This window comes from Pagrus major, chromosome 20, assembly GCF_040436345.1.
Source record: "Pagrus major chromosome 20, Pma_NU_1.0".
NCBI classification, from domain to species: domain Eukaryota; kingdom Metazoa; phylum Chordata; class Actinopteri; order Spariformes; family Sparidae; genus Pagrus; species Pagrus major.
Window position 1 is genome coordinate 1,238,244 of NC_133234.1, and position 3,423 is coordinate 1,241,666.

Below are 3,423 nucleotides of genomic sequence, written 5' to 3' on the forward strand. Positions count from 1 at the left end.
TGTATGCCATACCTACTCAGACCCTACCCAGAGCCAGGAACAGAGGCAGAGAGGGCCTTTAACCATGCCCACACAAAGACGAGGGCCCGGATAGAGATGACCTTTGGCCAACTTAAGTCCAGGTTCTACATTCATATAGTATATTTTCCACATTTTTTCCAGGGAAGCCTCGGGCTCACAAATGTTTCCTAGCTTTAACCCCTGCAGGTTCCAGCTCCGGAAGGGCCTCAGGGCCTCAGGGTTACTCCTGACTGGGCATATGACATTGTTATTACCTGTGCAGTCTGCCTGCAATGTTAAAGATACTGCCTGCAATGTTGGTGAAGGAGCAATGAGACTGAGAGGACATCAACCTGACCCCTCAGGGACCAATGTATGGAAGCACAGTGAGAGACCTTTACAAGGACACTTATTTCAGTTAATCCCACTGTGGTGACCTTTGTTTGAGCATTTTCTTTTTCAGAACTTCTGTAGTACAATTTTAAGAAAACACATGTGTAGACTAAAGCTGTGGAGAAAAAAAAAGAGGATGTTAAATAAAGTTCAAACCATGACCTTCTGCTGTGTTAGAATGTATACTTACATTTGGTACAAATGTCAACCTTGGACGATTCTGTGGTTTGCAGAAATGTGGGCTGTTTGTTGATGTCGATGAGAAAATGTGACTCAACAGTGAAAGTCACTCTCTGAACCTCACAAACTGAATGATAGCCACAAGCTCAAACCAATGACAGAGATAGAAGTGTCACCTCTCCGCTAAAGCAGTGTAGGTGGCTTTTTACTTCAACACTTTCTGTGTCAGCCATGGGAACAATGTGGCTGCTGAGAAAGTTTTCATTCATTTGGTAAAAAGCTCTGATGGGAGCAGCACTCCCATCAGCCTGCAAATTTAGCAAATGTTTGCATGCTAAAACCTAAGACGGTAAACATGGTATACATTATAACATGTAAACATTGTCCGAGCATGTTAGCATGTTAGCGTGCTGATATTAGCATTTAGCTCAAAGCACCACCAGTATTGCAGACCTGCTAGCATGACTGTGGGCTCTTTATACTATCATTAAGTAATTCTAGCAATGTAGAAAAGTGCTTTTATGTACTCCAGGACTGTACTTACTGTAAGGTTGGAGGTACTTGGACTTGCACTGATGATGCATTTTTATAAAACTACACAATAATAACATACATAGTTACAACTGGAACTGCTACACGGATAAAATGTTGCCTTCTGATGTTAATGTATCCGTAACAATCGTCCAGTAATGTCATATACATTATACATTCATACATTTACATTTGTACTTTAAATCATTGCAGGCTTTGACTTGAACTTGTAGCTCAGTAACGTTACACTGTAAACTCTTTAAGTTACTTTTACTGAAGAAAAGTATATCAGTTCTTTAAACACTGAATTCTAAGCAACGATCATGGTTCCCTGATGTTACATTTTGTTGAAAAAGGTTTTATTTTCCTTTTTTTAAGCACCAATAGAAGGCAGTTGTCAGTTTTCATACAGGATACACACAGTAGACCTGATGATTACATACAGTATACTTGTGTTTGTGTAAATTAGCCGGGTGTTATTTCTCTGCACAGGAATGTACTTTTTTTTTAAAGATGAGATGTGTGTGTATGTGTGCGCGTTTGTGTGTGTTGGTGGGGGTTGCACATTGCTCTGCTGGAGGCTGGCAGTCTGTCTCTTAGTGTTGTACTGCTGTCAGACGGTGGTGTGGGCTCCAGGCAGGAGAGGTGTGTGTATGCACGTGTTGTGTGTGTGTGTGTGTGTATGTGTGTGTGTGTGTGTGTGTGTGTGTGTGTTTGTGCGTGTGTGGGATGGGGGGGCTGTTCAAGCCTGTTCAAGTTTTCTTTTTGCTCGTCACCTCCCTCCCTCCTTCCCTCCCTCCCTCCCTCCCACCTCACAGGGTCAGGTAGCAGGCGTAACACACTTTCACACACACACAGACACACACAGACACACACACATACACACACATACACATACTCCAAGAGAGCACATGCACATGCTTCACTTCCTCCTCAGAGCCTGTTTGGCTAAAGACAGCATGGGTGTCTGTGAGCTGTGAGGATGGAGAAGAGAGTGTGTGTGATCCAGACTGACTTCCACCAGTACAGACCCACCATCGCTCAGCACAGCAGACCTGTGGCTCACGTAAGGAACCCGCCTCTCCTCCTCACACTTCCTCTCTCTCGCTCTCTCATTCTCTTTCCCTGAAGCTCCATCTTTATTCTTTATCTGTTCTTCCTGGCTAACTCCTTCTCCTTCAGTCTCTGTTGTGTCACTGTGTCTCCAGCATGCTGCAGGGCCCCTCCTCTACAGGCCCTCACCTCTGGGAACTGTTTTTTCAACAGGGGGCGTCAGAGTGTGTGGGATCATACATTAGCACTGTATGTGGCTGCTGCAGTGACTGTATGTGTGTGTTTAAGTGGCGTATCAGTTCACTCTTCTGTGTTTCAGTGTAATTCCCAGGGTTTCAGTTGTTAAGAAATCAGTTTAAAGGGTTGCTAATGTCTTACACTAGCCTCTGTTTTGTGTGTCACACCGGCACACACACTACAGAGGAATGCAAGCAGACAAGCATCATACAGGCTGCAAACATGAAAACAGTCAATCTCATCTGCAGACCTGAGGTACAGCTGAGAGAAAACATGGTGGTTGCTCTGTGGCCCCGGCACCCAGACGAAACAAACGAGATAGAACTCTCTAATTCGTGATCTCAAGAGGTGATGGAAGGCTTTTTTAATTTTAAATTTTTTGGAAACGGCGATTGCCCCCCTGCTTCTACAGCTTCTGCTCAATAGGCCTACCTGGTGCACAGACATAAGACTGGCATCAAATGGGTTTGGAAACAAGACATTGAGCATACCTGTTTATACATATTTACTTTATTGCAACATACTGGTTAGCTTCACCTCATTAGACCTTTTCAGCTTGTTTTTACTTTTTACAGCTTGTGAAAATATATAACTGTGACAAGGTGTATAGGGACCTCCATTACACTGACTTATGTCCCATATTTCAGTCCAATATCCAATGAAAAGCCACTGTGTGTGTCTCACTCACTGCTGTAGGTGGCATTCTGCCTGCCATCTGTCTATCTATGATGTATGACTATATGACATTGACCACCTTCTCTCCACTACAGACCATGATGGCTCTCAGTAGATGGATTTTGGTCTCATCTTTTGTTCCTTTCTCACTCTGTATTTTCATATCCACACACACATGCAGTACACACACACACACACACACACACACACACACACACACACACACACACACACACACACACACACACAGCTGGGACTGCTAACAAAGACATGAAAAGCTGTGCACTTATCTCCTTTGATGATGCTGCATGTGGGTCATCATTAGTGTTCAGTGTTTTCAGGGTTCAGAGAAAA